At 48.8% G+C, this 19,810-nt stretch overlaps 1 long non-coding RNA gene across 1 annotated transcript; it reads left to right on the top strand.

Moving 5' to 3' along the window:
• The first annotated feature begins 553 nt into the window (after positions 1 to 553).
• LOC112633706 lies at positions 554 to 1,968 on the top strand. The gene is made up of 2 exons (XR_003121570.1): positions 554 to 652; positions 1,524 to 1,968. It is a non-coding gene; the product is annotated as an uncharacterized LOC112633706 (long non-coding RNA).
• The last annotated feature ends 17,842 nt before the right edge of the window (positions 1,969 to 19,810 follow it).

The following is a 19,810-nucleotide window of genomic DNA, read 5'->3' as shown; positions in this document are numbered from 1 at the left end:
GAGAAAAGCAAGCAGAATCTGTCAACCGCACAGTGACAAGGAGACAGGGTCACGCTCTGTGGTGGATCCTGGCCAGAGGGGCTCTCGGTGGGTCTGAGATTTAAACAGAAGAAAAAGTCAAGGGCAGAGCCCGTTAAAGAGATCCCAGGCAGTGATGGCAAGGCACTTCCACTGGTCAAAGACGGGGCCTTTCGGGCATCAGTGGGATGACTGCCAGGAATGGAAACATTGAAAGCTCACTGGGCATCTTGGGAGGATGCTAGGGAACTCACTCACTATTCCGAAAACTGGTAAATAAAGGGGAAAATCAAGCATTTATCTTGCTTTAAAAAAAGAAAAACATAAGAACTGTATATCAGGGAAATTGGATAGTTAATGAGGGGCAGTTTCTCTTTATAGAAGTCTTTCAGGCAATAAAGAAGACACACTAGAACTCGAATATTACCATTTTAAGTGAAACCATGGGGATGCAATCAGCAGAATGTAGACTATGAAAAATTCTACAGCATCTGATCAGATTCCTTCAACCGGTAAATTGCAGGGATAGAGGGAGTATCTGTAGATTAAGACTTAGAAGATATATCAACCAAGTAACCACTCACAAAACATAGACTGGATTTGGATCCTGAATTGAACACATTTTCTTTTAAAGGTATTAGCCAATCAAGAAAACCTGGACACAGATTCGATATTTGATACGGAGGAATTGATAATTCATTGATAAACCATTGTGATAATGGTATTGTTTATGTCTTTTGAAGAGCCCACATCTTTTAGAGATACACACGGAAATATTTGTGGTGTTTGGCATTTTCTCCAAAATAACTTATGGTCAGGGGAGACAGAGGGGGTCAACTATTGAGGATGGTGAGGGATACATGGGGGTTTATGGTACTATTCTCTCTACTGTACACATGTTTGATATTTTCCATATATATATATATATATATATATATATTTTTTTTTTTTTTTTCAAGACGGAGTCTCGCTCTATAACCCAGGCTGGAGTGCAATGGCGCTCTCTCAGCTCACAGCAACCTCTGCTTCCCAGGTTCAAGCAATTCTCCTGCCTCAGCCTCCCAAGTAGCTGGGATTGTAGGCGCATACTGCCATGCCCGGCTATGTTTTTTTTGTTGTTGCTGTTTTTTCCTATTTTCAGTAGATACGGGGTTTCACCATGTTGGTCAGGCTGGTCTTGAACTCCTGACTTGGTGATCTACCCACCTCGGTCTCCCAGAGTACTGGGATTACAGGCATAAGCCACTGCGCCAGGCCTATTTTCCATGTTTTTTTTTTTTTTTTAACAAAAGCAATCAACAATCCAGGAAGTGGGGCCTATGCAGGAACATCACCTCAAGGCCAAGCTTGTAAAATCTATAGTTGATGAAATACTGCAAAGTGTTCATCAGCCCATCATCAAGAAGTGCTGGAGTGATGATGTCAATGATCATGCCAGTGAGGGGCTCTGGCAGCTGATTCCAAAAGCAGTGTAATCTCTGATGCCTACTCACCATCACCCCCAGAGTCCTGAGGGCCAAGATGACAAACTGGTTCTGCCAAACCAAGCAAGCCCGAACCATCGCTACCCAGGATGGAAGCCTCATTTCGCCAGGGCCACCCATGAGGCAAGCAAATGAAATATTCACCTGGACTCACCATCATCAATGCTTCAAGAAAACTATGATTTGGATGATCAAAACCGTTTACCATCCCAGCCAGCCTGCCCCCTTCCAAAAGAAAGAGCATGTTTCAGCACCAACTCCTGCAAAGGAGAATGACTGCTTTAAAACAGGAACTGTCAGATGGGCTAATTTCCTGAATGTTTCCCAAACATTTCTTTTCATTTCTTCCTATAAGAGATGCTTTCCACAAATACCAAGGTATTGATTTTCCAATTGATCGAGGTGGAGAATGTTTCATACAGTTATGACTCCTGACAAGTGGGGAATAAAAAACCAGTCATAATGAGTTCATTTACTTGGCTTGATTGTATTACTTGATAACACAATGCACACCCAACACACCCTCTCAAGGACATCGCCCCTCTAGGCTGCCAGCTCTTCGTGATGAGGCCGCTTAATGCTGAAATCCATCTTACTGCATGATGTGTGGATTTTAAAATCATCCTTAGTGGGCTTTAAAAAAAAAAAAGCCATAGCCATGCTATAGACTCTTCCCCTACACCCATGAAGACTTGACTGATAGAGTGAGAATGACTCAGATTTGGGGATGGGGGTTATAGAGGGTGTTTGTTGATGAACGAAGTGGGGGGAATGCAGTGAAAGGCTAATTGTCAGTTATAAATATGCTGTATTTTCCCTATTGATTATATGACATTGAAATGAAAAGGATTACCTTATTAGATCATATTTAGGCATAAGTATGCCCTTCTTGCTTGACTCAGGGCACTTGCAAGAGACTAATTATTTGAGATGAAGAGCACAGTCTGTTCAGCGCCCCAGACGGTCCAAGCGCCGCCCCTATTCCTATGCAGATGCTGTTGGACTCTTCACTCTCTTTCATGAAGTTCATAGAGATTCTCTGTTCTGACCAGCCTCCTGTGGCTGTACAGAGCCCTCCTATGCATCTTCTCAGCAAATTAGGAGATGGGGCCTAAATAGGACTTCTGTTTGAGGATTTGGATGGCTGGTGCATCGCTTTCCATAAGCTTTTTGGGGCAAGGTCTGGAGTTGAGTGGTCACCAACAGAGCCTGGCACTTCTTTAAATAAAATGTCTTACAACAAAACCCCAGCGCTCCAGCACTCCCAGGAAATGAATCATGGAGGTCTGCCCGAGGTGACTCCGTGGAGAGGAGAGCATTTGTCCCTGTGGCCACCACAAAGCCTTCTTGTTCATCTTCTTGGGTGACTTGTTTAAAAAAAAAATAGATTCCTGGTCTTCCCTGCCTTCTCAACAGTGTGTATTGAGCACGATTTAGTTCTTCCTTGATGAGTGAGGTCAGCCCTTCCCTCACCTTCCAGAGCTCAGCCCAACTAGGCTGCAGGGTAGGTGGTCCTGTGGTCTGCACGTTTCTCATGAGAATGAGCTATAAGCGGCAAAGCCTCAGCCTGCCTCTCTCCATATGACTGTGGCTGAGCGGCATGAGCCTTCTGGACCTTAGGGTCCTCGTCTGAGAAGGGCGCTTCTTAGTGGGGCCAGAGCAGGAATTCAGTGAACAAGTAAAGTGATCACAATGCTGAAAATGCATGGGTCATTGTGGGGGGATGCTAGGGCTCCGGAAACACCAATCTTAGCCACTCCTGACTATCATAATGCCAATTTCTTGCATCAGAGATTCTTGGCCAGCCACATTTGCTCCCCACATGCTTAGACTGGTTACTAGGGACTCCTCCCATTTGCTCTTGAATTCCTCTTTGTTCTAAACCTGAGGCCTGGGACCACCCACCCAAATGGAGTGAAGGTGGTGTCTGTCCCCACTCTCTCCACTGTACCTGCTGTCACCACCTTCTGTCTGCCTGCTTGGGGTGAGTAGGACCCTCTTCACATGCCTCCTTTTCCTCAAGGGTGATCTGGTGAGATGAGATGTTCCAACAGCCCAGTGTTGACTCCAAGATGGGGTCCCATTCCAGCCCCATCATTCCTTCTCTGTGTGGCCTTGGACAGGTCATCGCACCTCCCTGGGCCTCAATATTCTCCTCCAGAAAATGGAGCTACAACCCTTTAGCTTCAGGGTTGTATCTAAAGAGGATCAAAATAGATAAACTCTTGCAAATTCCCAGCCTTGGCAGGGGCTCCGGAGGGGGGCAATTAATCTCCCCATTCGTCTAGGCGAGGTGCAACTAGGCTTTGATTTTGGCTGAGTTGTTTAATTTTCACTTCTGCTAACAGCCCTCCTTTAATGTCACCCCTTTCCTCATTCATTTCTGGCTTTCTGAGCTGCCACAGAAACCACTGTAGGCAAAACAGCAAAAGTGAATGATAAGTCGGAGCCAGGTTCATTCTCGGTAATATAGAACCTGGCCACCAAAGCAATTACTTAATGTAATGTTCCCCAGGGAAGGGAAGGGGATGCTGAGCTTATCGAGTGGGTGCCTACTATGTGCCAGGCCCTGAGCCAGCCACTTCATCTCCTCCAAGCCTCCCTGGCACACAGATCCCGGAGGTTTGCACTTCTCTGACATCCCCATTTGTCTGCACCCACTAATCATGGGCCATTATTCCATCCCTACCTTCAGACAAGGCCATCACATTTCCTTAACACTCCAAGCCACTGTGCCAGGTCCACAGGCGCAGATAGATAGAAAATCCATTTTCTGGCAAGCTTGGCCAGTGGGCATGTTCTGTTCCCTTGCCACACCTTGGGAGAGGTAGGAATGACCACCACGGGTGCTTGGTGAGGAGTCTGCCCCAGCTATGGGCTGCAGAAGGAACTCAGGCTGCAGGGCTGTCCAGGAAGGACCTCGGGCTGAAAGCAAGTAGGCTGGAACTCTAGACCCCAAGCAGGCCCCTGAACCTTGCTGAGCCTCAGTTTCCCCCTCTATAAAAGATCAGGATGGAGCAGGGCCATCTTTTCAACTCCCTTGTAGTCCGTCCCCACCATGAGCCTCACCAGCCCTCAGATTAGCGTGGGACAGGCTGGAGCCGCAGAGGAGCAGTGGGTGCCTTCGCTTCTGGGCCTACAGGCCTGAGCTCTGTTCCCAGAGTCCTGCCCTTTCATAGTTTTGAGCCCTAAGAAACTGTGCTTCTCACAAATTCCCCTCCTGCTCCATATCTATGCCTGCCCCTAGCAGAGTTCCTTCTAGAGCTCCCTACAACACGAGCCAACAGCTGTCTGCTTCTCCACCTGCCCCAAGAGGGTGGAGGCTCTGTGCCATCATGTTCTCTTGCATGCACCATGAACAGGCCACGAGGCCGAAGGAAGGCCAGCCTGGGGGTCAGGGGACCTGGACTCTGCTGCCTGCCCTGCCCTGGGCTCCCTCCCACCTCGTGGCCTCTGGTTTGCTGTGCCCTCTTCCTGGGGTTCTTCCCTTGATACCCTCACAGTTCCAGCCCTCATTCTCTCATGGTCTCCCCTGACCTCCTAGTGCTTAACCCCACTCAACCCTCTTGGTCCCCTCACTAGCTTCCACCCTTCCCCACAGCTCTTGCCACCACTTCCCATTACAAGTGTCTCTGCTTACAAGTGTCTCTGCTTGCTTGCATATATCCATCTGCTCCTTTGGAATCTCATCTGTGGGGTCTCACTGCCTGCCCAGCTCCCAGCACAGTGCCTGACACAGAATAGCCATCCATCAGTGTTTGTTGAATGAATGAATGAGTGAATGAAGGAAATGTAGAATCTTAGATGAGTCTTTTGTGTCCCTCCCACCCAGGGCCTCTTTAAAATAGCAAGAGTTGCACTAGACGGCATTTTTCCAATCACTGCGTCTGAATGGTTCACTCGACAACTCTTCTTAGAGTTGGTTCTTTTTAGAGAAGGTTCTATGAAGGCAGGCTCTGGAGAAATCCAGACTCAGTCCCTGTCTTCCACCAAGGAGCTCCCACTGGGGTGTGGAGAGGCTCTGGTCTGGAATGAAGCACTCCTCTGAGCAGTTTGAGTAGGCAGACGGCATGACACATGACAGTAGGTACAGCATCTTGCAGGTCCCCGGCACACATTCCCAAATAGCAGAAACACAGGAGGCACCAGGTCAGGCAGGGACACCACCCAGAGGATGAGACACAGGGAGCGCATGAGGGAAACCTTTCAGGGAAGCGTGGCGTCTGCGGGTCGCCTTAACTTGGTCTTCATTCCCTGGCTGAGATAGGAGCATTTCAAATTAGGGTAAAAAGAGAGTTTGAAAAACACTCACGGGACCTTAAATTATAGGTCTAAACTCTGCAACAGAGAGGGAAAAAGGTCTCAAAACCTGCCCCTGAGTCTCCAAACCCCGACAGCACACATTTTCTGTGAAAGTCATTGACCGCCTACAGTCTGAGCCTGACGATCACAGAGGCCACGAGCTCCGGGATTTGTATTTTCAGAATGCACCCAGAAACATTTGAGTCCCATTAACCACTTCTAGAAGCTTCAGCAAACCTGTGGTCGGCGTGTTCATTGCCGAGTCTCCATCACTTGCTTCCTCCCCTGAGGGGAAGAGAAAACCTTTGACAGGCTGCCCAAACACCCAGGGATCGTGTGGGGTCCAGTTTCTTGTTTAAAATAATATGCAGACCTCTGCATTAAAGAGGAAGCCAGAACAAAGCAGAGAAAAACTAGGAAGTGGTAGATTTTTTTTTAATGTCATTTTTTGATAATACTAAATACCTATAGCAAGGCCCCTCTGCTTCCAGACCAGGCTTCCTCTTCTCTGCTTCCAAAGTTTTCTGTATCACATTCTGCCATAACATCACTCTCCCCATACTCCAGGTATCTGTTCATATTCCTGTGTCCCCCTCTGGACCAGGGGTTGGAAAACTGCTTCTGTAAAAGGGGAATATAGTAAATATTTTAGACTGTGTGGGTCATATGGCTGCTGTCACACTACTCAGCTTGCATGGTGGCATGAAGGCAGTCATGGACAATACATAGACGCTTTATCCACAAAAACAAGAGTGTTGGACTTGGCCCAAGGGCCATGGTTGGTTGACTCCTTCCTGTCTTGGATTGGGTCCCTTGAGGGGAGAAAAACCAATTATTTCCTTTTATCACTTCCATGCTTATCCCAGGTGCTTGGCACGTAAAAGGCACTCACTAAATGCTCACTGATTGATGCACAAATGAATAAAGAACAAAACTATATGCCCAAGAAGAGTTGAAGTTCAACCAATAGAAGCTGTCCTACATTTGTTGTTCTTTAACAGTTTAGAAAGATTCTAATTTAGAAAAATGAAAGCAACTAGCATGTATTAAGTACTCAGAATGTGTCAGGTACTGTGCTAAGCGCCCACATTTCTTATTTTGATCTCAACCATAAGCTGAATGAAGCACACGCATGTTCTTGAAATCACTTGTAAGCAGCTCGTTCCCTAAGTAAGCAAACACAGAAATCTCTGTCACTCTTCGTTTGCAAACAATTCATTCACTGAAAGTGCAATGGCAACTACCAACCCAGCCAGTATCAGAATCATCGTGGAATTCTGAATTTGAAGGTCCAACTAACGTAAATTGCTCCTCATGGCATCAGAGTAAAACGCCTAGCTGCTTCACAGGAGCAAGCAGCGAGAGGGTGGGAAATCAGCAGCGAGTCCACCCACCTCTGGGACAGTCAGCTGCCCCTTTTCTGCCTGCCCCCAACATAAAATATCAGGGAGGCATTTGTTGAATCAGGTCAACAGTATCAATTAGTTTTTGTTGTTGTTTTTGGTATGTTTTTATAAAGACAGGATTTCACTATGTTGCTCAGGTTAGTCTCAAACTCTTGGTCTCAAACAATCCTCCTGCTTCAGCCTCTCCAAGTGCTGGGATTACAGGTGTGAGCCACTGTGCCTGGCCTCAATTAATTTTTTTTTTTTAATGAATCAACTGTTGGCCTGAAAGCCCAGGATTTTTAGTAACACTCAGAGCAACCCAAGATGCATCATGCAGGACTTCGGGGGGAAGTGACATCTTCGACTTTGTGGCACCTTCCCCCAGGATGTCCATATTTTGTCTCCACAGCTCACCCAGCACAATGCTGCTTGCTTTGTCTGCTAAGTTCTGAGTTGCACCCTTTTCCCTTGTCAGGCCCTAGGCTAAAAACCAAAGACAGAGGATGCTTAGGCATCTAAGCATGGAGTGTCACCTGGCCACCTGGTTTTATCAAATGGAGTGTCACCTGGCCACCTGGTTTTATCAAATGGAGTGTCACCTGGCCACCTGGTTTTATCAAATGGAGTGTCACCTGGCCACCTGGTTTTATCAAATGGAGTGTCACCTGGCCACCTGGTTTTATCAAAGCCTGTAAGTAAAATGGGTTCAAGTCACTAGGAAATATTGGGTAGGAGGCATGGTCATTGACTTGGTCACTTAAAAAAATCCAGCTAGACTTGGTTTGTTCTACACTGTTGGGAATCATGTCTATGCTTCTCTCATATTCTCAGGCACAAATGACTCCAGAAATCCAACTAGAATGCCTTTCCCTTCATGATTTAGCTCTTACCTCTTTTGATGTTTCCAACTTGTAAACTTAAGCCTGTGAGGGGGCGGGATGGAGGGGAGAGGAGAAAGAGGGAGACTCCTCTGTCTACAAAAGCATTCATTTCCATTGGATTTATTTGACCAGCAAACTCCCTAATCAATTTTTAATATTGTGCTCATTTATTATATTAACAAAACAATGCATGCACATACTTGAAAAATATTTCGAAAGGCACAAAAGCGGAAATAGTGAAAAGCAACTCTCCTTCCCACTTTTGTCTCCCTCTCTCCCTGAGGCAAGCACCACTGCAGGTTTCTTCTCTGCTCTTCCAAAGATATGCTTTGCATGTAAAAGCATGTGCATATTTAGCTTTTTCTTAAACAAATGGTAGCACATTCTATACACAGTGTTCTGCACTTTGCTTTCTTCACTTGGCAATAGATCTTGAAGTTCATTCCGTATCAGTATATATAGAGCGGCCTCATTCTTTTTAACGGCTGCATAGCATTATGCTGCTGAGACAGACCATTATTTGTTTAACCAGTCCCGTAGTGATGGGCATTCATTCCCTGGTGGAGTTTTTTAGAGAATGAGATTAACACTGGATGAGCAGGAACACAGCACCTGAACAAGGTGAGGCATCACTAGCACAGGCAAGCAGAGGAGAAAACTCCGTGCAGGAGGAATCTTAAAGAAAAGAACATCCAACAGGAGCTGCACATCAGTTTCCTCCTTGGAGTTGCTGGGGGATACAGACCACAAAGCCTTTCTAATGTTGGAAATGAATGGGGGCTGGTGCTTCTGGGACGTAACAACAGCAATCTGGTCCCACATATTGTCAGCGTCCTCCATCTAGTGAAAACAACAGGCCCACCACTGAAAACCTTCACCCCTTCACCCATTCAGTGAGTTGATCTAATGGGGCCAAGGTGGACTTAAAAGAGAACGTTTCTCCCCAAGTTTTCTCCTCATCCTACAGCAGGGCTCCATTTCATTCCACATTTCTGAGCCCATTATTTCAGGGATTAGAGAGTGGGAGAAAGAGCACATTGCTCATCTGCGTAGCTTGCAGCTCCCAAGAGACCCAAAGATCTCACCAGCACCATTTCCATTTTCTTTACGGCTTCCAACTCCTACCTCAGGTATGAACAAAGCAGGGTAAAAACCAAACAAACATCACAATGTTGACCGGAAAAAAACAAAACAAAACAAAACAAAACTTTACAATCCCTGGGGAAAAAAGGAATCAAACTATGGTATTTTGTGTACTTGTTTTGCTAGGTGGTAGGATTGTTGCACAGTTTGATCGGGAAAACAGATGCAGGCACTAAGAAGACCACAGACTCCTGCTCAATTTTTCTTAGTGAGAAAATGAATTGCTTTGGCAATATACCACCTTTTAAAATAAGGATTCTGCGAAATACCCTAACATATTAGTGACTCAGTGTAAAAATTAAAACATGTTTAAAAGGCAAGTTTCACAGCCAGCATGTTAATTTAGTTAAAGTGCAAAATGGTAAAAATGAATACAAATCCCTAGGCATCTAGAATATCCACGAAGCAGAGGCTCTGCCCCTGAGAGGCTCTTGGAGATGCTCAGTAAAGGAATCCCAGCAAAAGCAAAGTGACAACTCAACAGAGGGCAACCACAGACACCTACAGGGGAACCAAAGGCCCCTGTCCTGTCCGCTAATCCTGCGAAGACACACTAGGCTCTATCTTCTCCCAGCAGCTTCCAAAGAACACCTACAAATGGATGACTTGGCAAATGGAAAGTAAATCTAATTCCTGTCTCCTGAGCTGAGCCCATTCTCTATTAGCAGAATCTCCAAATGCTACCCCAGGGACAGCAGTACCTGTCAGGTGTGCCTTTCTGTTGAACAGGAATATTTATGCAGGCTGGTGGTCTTCAGAAACTCTTCATTAAAGTAATGAAGTTGAAGGATGTGTGCTAGCAGAAAAACAGCAGGCGACAGAATCTTAGCGAACAGTGACACCACGTCAAACTGCTCCAGGCCTGCATCACGGAATGTGGAATGGACTACAGGGGAGAGAGCCATGGCTGAGAACCAGGTCTCTGCTGGGTCCTACCAACAAAGATGCCTGCCTTGACGGGCCCCACAGCCCTTTCTTTTGATATCTAAATGGCATTTGGTTGTGAGAGGCTGAGGTGGGGCCCGCCCGTGGTCCTTTAAGTTCATGTGACCCGAGAAAGTGCGGCATTCTCAGAGAACCATCTAGGACACGTGCTTTTGGTGTAAACTTGGACTCAGCAGCCAAAGTTGAGGGGTGCAAGCTGAGGATGGGCTTTGGTGAGAGTCTGATGAAGCCCCTAGGAGGGAGTTAGAGCACTGCGGGGCTTCAGTCTGTGGGATCCAGGCCCATATCACAACAGAGCAACACAGCAGACCCCAGCGGAGCAGGAGTACCCAGGCAGCAAGATGCTGATGGGTTCTCACCATGTCCTCCCTACCCTTGACGTTAGAGCTCCAACCTTGAAGCCTTGGAGCTGGAAAATGGAAAATGCACTTCGAAGACCTTGAGCAGCTGGGAGCTTTGCAGAGGCATCCCACATGGACAGAACTAACTAGAAGAGTCCCTCTCTATCACATTCTGTGCTTATGATGGCCCCATGGGGAACCTGTGAAGGCCACGGGGCTGCCATAAGCAGCTCGTTTGGCAGATGCAGGTTCTAGTAAATAACTGCTCTATTTCCTCTACAAGTTTCCACACAGGAAGCTGGGGGGCTGGCTTCAGTCTGCTACTACATCTGCTTCTGATCCCAGAAGCCCGTGAATTCTGGCAGAACTAAGGGTCTTTTAGCAAATTGAATTGCAGGAGCTATGACCCATGAGTCTGAGAAGCCAAATTCTTATCCCTTTTCAGATAGCCTCAGAGTTTGGTTGAAAAATCCACCAAGGCTTTGAAACTGCTAAGTGTAGACAGCCCTAAAGGCCACCATTGAACGAGACACCATGACTATCCAAAAGCACTTCAGGACGCTCCTCCAAGAATTGTTGTGTGTCTGCAATGCAGGCAGAGCCCCTGATAAAACGCACTGCGGATTATTAGAGAAATGAAAAGAGCTGGAGCCAGCAGGGCGGGAGCGGCTGCAACCTGGAAGGGCCAAGCATGAGTCTGAAAGTACAAACACCCCCGTGCAGAATCATATTTTCCATCGGAAATCTTTGCTGGAGAGAGCCCAAGCTCATTCTCATAGGAGGGTCTGCGCCAGTTTTTATGAGACTCCAAAATGAAGTTGGAGTTTGGGCCTTTAGCTAAGTTGCCTGCAGAAAAAGCAAGCTCAGAGCTGGAGGAAGTGAACCACCTGGGAAGCCAGGAAGCCCTGGGGCTGGGAACTTTGTCTGTTTATTGAGCGATTTGGGTGGTATTGGAAATCAATCTCTGCCTCTCTCTGGGCCTCTCGCGCACACACACCCACTCTCTCTACCTGCGTGTGGGAACTGCAGGGTTATCCGGAGGGAAGGGTTGGAGTGTGTGGTATGGATGAGGCCATGTGACCTTATTGATAAATGCACGTGGTCTCCCAGTGGTTTCTCTTGGGGCCTCTACCATGGTCCTGTGATGCTGGGAGCTGCCCACCCTGTGTGAGAGCAGGAACCAGAAGGCAGACGGGACAGAGAAGGGCTGGGGCCAGCCCTGCAAGTCCAGTTACCCAGCCAGCGTGGGGCTGTGCTTCCTAAGCCCTGTCTGCTGAGAATGCTGGAATGCCAACATGGAGGTGTTCAGGAAGGACCTGAAGTCACTGGGCTTTGGCCTGGATCTCACCTTCTGTCTGGTCCCCAGGGTCACCCAGATGTGCAGCCTCTGGATGTGGCTCACCTCTTCCCTTTTACAGAGCTGACCCCCACTTCTGCTCCTCTGTGGCTGCAGCCATCAGGAAATGTCAGTCATCCATGCCTAATGGGGGTCCTGTGACTTTTGCTTGAGCTGGGGTCAGATACTTAGCTGAGTGACTGCATGCAGGAGCCATGGGAACAGCACGGCCTCCCCCCACCCATGGAGACAGCACCAGGCACACTGCAGGCACCAAGGCTTCCCCACAGTGTTTGTCCCATAGGCACTGAGCAGAGCCAGAGTTGGGAGTGCAGGAGGCGGGGGCTCCAGGCTCAGCAGAGCAGCACAGCGGGAGCTCAGAGCTGTGTGTTCACCTGTACAAGGTCACTTAGGGTAGAAACAGAAAGAGGTGTATGATCCTGTAGAGCCCACCCGGCCACTGGAGCTGTCGACCAAAGCAGGGCTCCGTGGCTGTGGATCCAGGAGAACCTGGAGGAAGGAGCCCGGAGCAGGACGCTGGTGGGCCTCGCCTGGGTGATGGGGGAGGAAGGCAGAGAGGAGGCCGTTGGGGTCGGCTCTGTTTGGCTGGGCCCCCAGTGTGAAGAGAGCACGCTTTCTCCCACCTTCTTCACCCTCTCCCTAACTCCTCTCAGTTGGGTGGTGCGCCCAGGGGTACATTCTTAAAACCCCAGGAGGAAAAGATAAGAACAGACAAGAGAGTCAAAGCTAAGGGGACAGACAGGCCTCTGCCAAAGCCCTCTCATGGTCCCCACCACCCTGAGCAAGGGCTGTCTTCACAATAGGAGACGTGGCTCACATCCATCTATGACCAGACAATTCCAGACCCAAAGAACAAAGGCCAGCACAGAAGAGCTCTGCCCCTGATGTGGGCATTTCCCTGGACCATGGCGGGCCCTGCCCTGAGCTTCTAGTTGTGTCCTGGGCCACCTAGGACCAACAGCTGTGTATCCCCTGAGAGCCATCTGAAGAAAGACAGCAAGAGAGAGAGAGACAAAGATAGAAAGAAAGAGAGAGAGGAGGGAAGGGGAGGGGAGGGGGGAGAGAGAGGAGGGAAGGGGGGAGAGAAAGAGAGAAGGAAAGAGAGGAGGGAAGGGAGGAAGGGAAGGGAAAGAGAAAGGAGGGAAGGGAAAGAAAGAGAGAGAGAGAGAGAGAGGAAGGAAAATAAATTCTAAGTACTCCATGGCATTTGGTCTTTCAGGAAGTCATTATCAGGTGCCACCTGTATGCCCAGCTCATGCTAGGCATTGCAGAGGCCACTAAAGAGCTGGAGGCATGAGCTCTGTCCTCCAAGGAGTCAAAATGTAGTTGGACATAAATGATCCGAAGAAATTGCTGGAACCCAAAGAAGAGGGCATGTGATGTTGGATGTGTCTCCTGTCTCGTCCCCAGCAGGGATAAGGATGGGGAGATGGGAACGTGGACAACCCTCACTTCCTTGGGCCGCCGCATGAAAAAGTCTAGCACAGTGACTCTCAGCCATGGGCAATTTTGCCCCCCGCCCCTCTGGGGACATTTGGCAAGCCTGGAAATATTTCTTTTGGATTGTTGATTACTAGGCATGTGGGGGATGCTACTGGCATCTAATGAGTAGAGAGTCCAGAGATGCTGATAAACATTCAACAATGTACAGGACAGGTCCACAACACAGAATTATCCAGTCCCAAATGCCGGTGGTGCTGAGATTGGGAAAACCAGCTCTGGCACCGCAGCTGAGAGCACGGGTTTGGCCGGGCATGGTGGCTCATGCCTGTAATCCCAGCACTTTGGGAGGCTGAGGCAGGTGGATCACCTGAGGTCAGGACTTCGAGACCAGCCTGGAGCCTGGCCAACATGGTGAAACCCTGTCTCTACTAAAAAATACAAAAAATTAGCCGGGTGTGGTGGCAGGCACCTGTAATCCCAGCTACTCGGGAGGCTGAGGTAGTAGAATTGCTTGAACCTGGGAGGTTGAGGTTGCAGTGAGCCGAGATTGTGCCACTGCACTCCAGCCTGGACAACAAGAGACTCGGTCTCAAAAAAAAAATACAAAAAGCAAAGCACGGGTTTAAAGTCAGCCAGACATGATTGCATGCGGGCCCGGTACTTCACTGCTGGGATCTTCTGTCTCCTCATCAGTGAATTGAGGATGATGATAGCACCCGCGTATGAGGCTCATTTCATCTTGTAGGAACGGAATGAGATGGTTCACAGGGAAGGCTTGAGGGCAGCGCCTGGCTCATGCATTTAAAGTGTTTGTTCTCACTGTTATTAAAAACCTGAAAACTGCCAAACTAGGACAGAAACTCGTGAGCTTTTTGCTCCTCAACCCAGATTTTTCTTGCCCATGGAACACTCCCCAAGCAAGTGCAAGGCGTAGCTTGGCCTATCTTGGGATCTGCCTTGGTGCTGCTCCCAAACGTATGCAACCAGCTCTCGGGATCCCTATGACACGGCCAGCCAGCCCCACCTTTGGAGGGTGAGATGTGTGGACAGGGCTCCAAGCTGACTCATCCCCTCTAGAAGACAAGTGTCCATTCCCTCTCACTCCTATTGTTGCCTTAGGGATGAAGAGTTTTCATGTACAAGCCTAGGGTTTGGGACAGTGTGGGGTTTGGAGGCCTTCCTGGGGGTGCCAAGGGGCTCAAACCAGAGACAGTCTTTCTCTGTTCCAGCAGGAAAAAAGCTGATGAGTCCAGCTCCAAGCTCTGCCCCTGCGGCTCCTTGCAGTGCAGAAGGGGCAGGTCCCACCAACTCCCATTAGGGGACAGCGTCACCTGGCAGGGGAGGAGGGCTGCTCAGGGCTGGCCTGGCCAATGCTCTCTGAAGTGTGTTCCTTGTGGCATGACCAGGACACTGAGCTGGGACTCGGGGACTTGGGCCTGCCAGCTGGAAGCCAGCAGGGAGGGTTGTTGTTGGTTAACTCTCTGGTAACAATTTGTACAAATGCCACGAGGCCAGTGGGAGCCTTGCTCTCGTCAGCTGTGGTTCCCTAACAGCCTCTTGCAGATCCAGAGTCCTTTGCACTTCTTTTCCTTTCCTTCCTTCCAGGAGCCTGGACTTGACCTCAGCCGCAGTGCTGTGGCGACCTTGGCTGCCCCTGTTGCCTCTTACCCGGCCTTCTGTCTGGCCCTCTCTTTGTTTAGCTTTTTGGAGAATCATCCGGGGGCGTTTGCATTCTACTTCCCTTCTCCAACCCCAGCAGCCCCCACCTGCAGCAACAACAGCCTCCACACATCAGCGGCACTCGGCAGCCTCTGTGGCCCAGACCGCGGTGTTTAAACACCCCAGCCGTTTCAAGGTCTCCCACGTCCATCCGCTCAGTAACACGTGATGTATTGTGCATACAACTATGAACAAAACCAACCCCTGTGTGTGCATCCATGCTGCGTGCAGCCTGGTAGCTGTATAATACCAGCTATAATAGAGACATTTGAGAATTGTGCACACAAACAAATATAAAATTACAGCTGTGATCAGAACCGTGACAAGAGGTACACAGTGGTGACAGAGCCTGAAATTGGGGGACTAGTCAGAGAGGCCAGGGGAGGCTTCCCGGAGAAGGTGAGGACTGGGCCTTGGGAAGGAATAATGAGGGCCGCCTGAGTCAAGAAGGGAGAAAAATGAGCCTGACATGAGCTTGACTCCCAGAGACAGGGATTGAGGAGGAAGCCAGGGAAGCTGGAGCCCAGAAAGCAAAGATTGTGATATGATTGAAGACAGGAGGAGGCCATAGGGAGCGCTGAATGCCATGCTGAGCATATTGGTCTTTATTCTAAGGGCAATAGTGAGCCATTGAAGGTTTTAGGCAGAGGAGAGGAGAGACAAGGTTAGGTTGACTGGAAAGGATGTTTCTAGCTGCAATGTAGAGAATAGACTACAGGGGACAAGCATAGTTGGACAGATCAGTTGGGTGGCATTGCAGAGGTCCAGGGAAGATTGGGGATTCATGCACTGGGAGGGTGAGGTGGAGTAGAGAGGAAAATGGGTGATTCCAGAGAAATTTAGGACAATCAAAAGCACCCTTATTATTGATTAGATAAGACTTGAGGGTGAGGAAGGAAACTTGCTTACAGATTTCCGATGGACGAGACACCATTCGCCAAGGCAGGAAACTGGGAGACCGGACTTGGAGGGAGAAGTCCTGGGCCTGGTTTGGAGCAGTCGAGGTCTGAGGACCTCTAGGCCCTCCAGGGCCATTCTCCATGTGAACCCATGTACCTTTCCAACCGAGAGCTGCTCACTCCACACTACAATGCAGGGGCTTCACCAGGGATAGTTCTCCAGCCAGGCGTGAACTTCCTGCCCCCTCTCCCTAGACCCAACCCTTCATTCAAGGCAAGCTGTTCCTCCAGGAAGTCCTACCGGATAAACCAGCTTTGGTCCAGCACCCCTCACTGAAGCAGTGATGAGAGACCCAGGTACCCAGTTACCATCTTGCAAGACCACAGCCTGCACGAAGCACTTCCCCACACAAAAAGAGGTTCCAACTCTGCTTCCCTTTGCCTTTTACCCTAGTTATTCACATGCCCATCCTGGTGCCCTGCCCGGAGGACAGCAACCCTGCCTTGTAGACTTTGTAGCCTCCAAAACCCCATGCCCAGGGTCTTGCACTGAGCCATCACCCAGCACCGGCATTGAACCACAGCCTCCCCTCCAAGCCCTGGTGCCGCACAGCCACATTTACATCCCAGTATATGCATTCCAAATAGGCTGCAGGAGGTGCTTGCTAAAACACCATTCCATCTTGTGCTCGGAGCCGAGGTCGAGCAAATGGATCTGTGCAGAAAACGCTCTTTAAAATGCATTATGCACATGAGTTTAAAGAGACGCCTGCTGCTCAGTGAATTTAAAAAAGGAGCAAGCCGGTGATGAACGACCTCAGGTTGTTACCAGGCTAAGAAACAAGGAGCTCTGTCTGTCTGCCTGTAAATAAAGTATGGACATATATTACGTACAGGGCTTTGCCGGAAGGAGACTCTTAAACCTGTTGGACGGGAAAACACAGTTCCCAACTCATCAGAATATCATACAATAAGGTTCTTATCTGGATAAAATATGAAAACAGTCACAGCTGTGGGGAGGAGGGCTCCCATACCTGTTATGGAGGACAGGGTCTCAGGGATGGCATGGCTCAGGGTCATTGTGCTACTTGGACTTGCTTGGGTGTGAAGATGGCTCGTATGTCGAGAGCAAACACCTGGGAAGTGATCTCAAGGCAGGAACAAACAGGTGTGATTGTTGTTGCGTTTAAAAAAAAAAAAAACTGATCTAGCAGATTTTATTTTTTAATTTTTCTATGCTGGGTGACACTACGAAGACAGGTCCTAGCCTGGCTTAATGGGGGAGGAAATTAGTTGAGGTCATCTAATTACATCCTTCTGTGCCCACTCCTCCTAGAGCTGGCTGTGAAATTAACAGTGGAACAAGCTGTTAGCAAGCCATGACTAAATACGCCCCATGTCCAGTGCACTGTGGTGGGCACTGGCGGGGCCGGGGAGGGGGGATTAAAGACCTGTAGAAGCCCTTCTGCTGCTCCAGGGCCATGCATACAGATGCAAGGCAGCTCTGAGCAATTCTGGAGCTAAGTGCAAAGCAATGACTCCACTCTGAGCGGCTGAACTAGGAAGGTGAAGGCACCCCGCTGTGATGGGCTAGAGACGAGAGGTTTCACAGGTGAGCCATGTTTTCAGTTTACGCTCACTTTGGGGAGCAGAGTCGGCTGTCTGCCGCCTTCCTTTCTCTGTATTACAAATCATCCCAGGGTCCCTCTGGGCCTGGGGGTTGGTGTTGTCATGGGGCTGTGCACAGAAACAGATACAAGATGAAGAAGGGGCTCCACCCCACCAAGGTGAGCAGGTGTATAATCACTCTGGCGTGAGTGGTTTGGGCAATTATTCATACAGACTGTTTTTTCCAAGATGGACAGCTTCCCCTCAAGGCTCAGGGAAGCTGGGTTTGTGACCTTAGGCAAGTTATTTGCTTCTGGAAACCCCAGTCCCCCTATCTGCAGATGAGTAGTGCCTGCCAACCAGTCCCCAGGGTGCATTTGTGAGCCCGAGCCACCTCCACCACTTCCGCATGATATTTATTGGGCAAAGCAATGAATGATGCATGGGTGCCAGACGCCTTGCGCTGGGAGGCAGGCTTCTTGCTCAGCTCCTCAGAACAAGCTTCATTCATTGAGCAAGCATTTACTGAGCACTTGCTGAGAACTAGGAGTGTGCTGGCCACGGCGCAGAACTGCAGGTACGCTGCTGGCTGGCACCACCTTGGCTCGCTGAGCTTGGAATTTCCATGGTGGCTTAACTCAACCTGCACACATTTCATAGCAGGCTCCCCACCCTCCACTTGCTAAGGAGACAATGGAGTAAGTGGTGAAGGCAGAAACTCTGGTGTTGCACTGCCCGAGTTCAAATCCCAGTTTGCCACTGAATGCTGCAATGTGAGCAGGTGACGCTCCCTCGATGGAATGAAGGGCATGATCATGTCAAGCACTGATGCGGAGGACACTCTGAATAAACTGACCTCCTGTTGCTCTTACTATTATTTTGCTATTTTTAAAAGTGTGAAACTATTTTTAAAAGAAAGAAACTATTATTATGCTATTTTTAAAAGAAAGGCTGGGCACGGTGGCTCACACCCGTAATCCCAGCACTTTGGGAGGCCGAGGCCGGCAGATCACGAGGTCAGGAGATCGAGACCATCATGGCTAACACGGTGAAACCCTGTCTCTACTAAAAATACAAAAAATTAGAGATTGCGCCACCGCATTCCAGCCTGGGCGAAAGAGAAAGACTCCATCTTAAAAAAAGAATAAGGTGTGTGCTTGCCGTGGCACGTGGCTGTGTGGAGCAATGTGAAGATGTCTCAGCTGGCCTTCCTCCCTGCCTGAGGCCCACGGCACAGAAGGCAGCTCGCGTTCTTCACTTTTGCTTTGTGACTTTAGGAGGTGCACCCCCATCTCACCCTGTTCCTTGAGGACAACACAGATTTTAAATCTTCCTCCTTCTCTAGAGTCCCCTGTGAGACTGACTGGTGTATAAAAAAGCCCTCCACAGGAAGAAGCAGCCACAGAGTAGAATATTTTAAACTGAGGCTGTTTGCCTCCAGGAGACCCTGCCTCTGGGTCTCTGGGCCACTGAGCAGGAAGCGCTTCTCCAAAATCTCAGCTGTGTTCAGTGATACCCAGCAGAGCGGCTCACTGCCATAGAGGCGGGATCCTGAGCCACGTGTGGCTTTTTAAAACATCCAAAACATGATTACTTCAACATGGAGACAAGATAAAAAAATACTGCAATATTTACAGTCTTTTTTTTCTATACCATGTTTTCAAAATCTGGTGTGTATTTTGCTCTTACAGGATATCTCAATTCAGACACCGCATTTTCGTCAGAAACACTTGATCCATATTTAGATTTTGTAAATGTAAAGTGGAAGACAGATTCGTACATTCGGGTTGTTCCAAACAAGCATTAAAGTTTTCCAATAATTGAATCAAGTGTTACCCGTTTTTTTTTTTTTTTCATTTTAATTAAGTAAAAGGACACCTCTGCCCCTCAGTCACGCTGGCTCCCACCACAGCGATCCACACTCAAGCCCTGCCGTAAGCTGCCACTGTTAAAACCTCCCAGTGGCTCCTGAATTCATCACAAGACGACCTCCCAGAGAGGCCGTCCCAGGCCTTGCAATGGGTCAAACGCCCAGGGACCTATGCCTCTGTCAGTGAGCAGCTGTAATTTGTTTTTGCAATTCTTTCACAGATTAAGCCAAAACCTGCCTTTTTGTAACTTACACCCTCCTACCTTCCTTTTGTTCCCCAGAGCCAAGTGAAGGCAAGTTGGCTGCCTCAGCTGTGCGACAGCTCTTCAAAATTCTAAGGCAACTCTCACACCTCCTTAGTCTTCCCCTCTCCCACTCTAAACCATCACACTCAATCTGTTTAGTACCACGG

This window comes from Theropithecus gelada, chromosome 10, assembly GCF_003255815.1.
Source record: "Theropithecus gelada isolate Dixy chromosome 10, Tgel_1.0, whole genome shotgun sequence".
Lineage (NCBI taxonomy): Eukaryota > Metazoa > Chordata > Mammalia > Primates > Cercopithecidae > Theropithecus > Theropithecus gelada.
Note: the sequence above shows the minus strand (reverse complement) of the source record. Positions and strands in the feature narration are given on the sequence as shown.